The sequence below is a fragment of the Myotis davidii genome, unplaced genomic scaffold (assembly GCF_000327345.1).
Source record: "Myotis davidii unplaced genomic scaffold, ASM32734v1 Scaffold4910, whole genome shotgun sequence".
NCBI lineage: Eukaryota > Metazoa > Chordata > Mammalia > Chiroptera > Vespertilionidae > Myotis > Myotis davidii.
The window spans coordinates 1-292 of NW_006281410.1; the positions used below are offsets into that span (position 1 = coordinate 1).

The 292-nt window shown below is 53.1% G+C and overlaps 1 non-coding gene across 1 annotated transcript; it reads left to right on the plus strand.

Annotated features, from left to right (window-relative positions):
• The first annotated feature begins 76 nt into the window (after positions 1 to 76).
• Positions 77 to 149, plus strand: TRNAV-CAC. The gene has a single exon. It is a non-coding gene; the product is annotated as a tRNA-Val (tRNA).
• Positions 150 to 292: the final 143 nt, after the last annotated feature.

Below are 292 nucleotides of genomic sequence, written 5' to 3' on the forward strand. Positions count from 1 at the left end.
GAGCTTGGCGTCCTGTCGCCCGCCGCCCCGACCCGGGTGGACTCAGGGAGGTGCCTTCCGCTTCCCAGGAGCAGCGGTTTCCGTAGTGTAGTGGTTATCACGTTCGCCTCACACGCGAAAGGTCCCCGGTTCGAAACCGGGCGGAAACAACGGTCTGTTTTTGGTCTCGTTTCTACCTCTGCGGTCATCTCCTCACCCCATCATGTCGAGGACAGGTGACTGTGACACGGATCACCTTCACTGGGACTGGAAAACATTCCTTTTATTTTTTTATTTTTTTTTAATATATTTT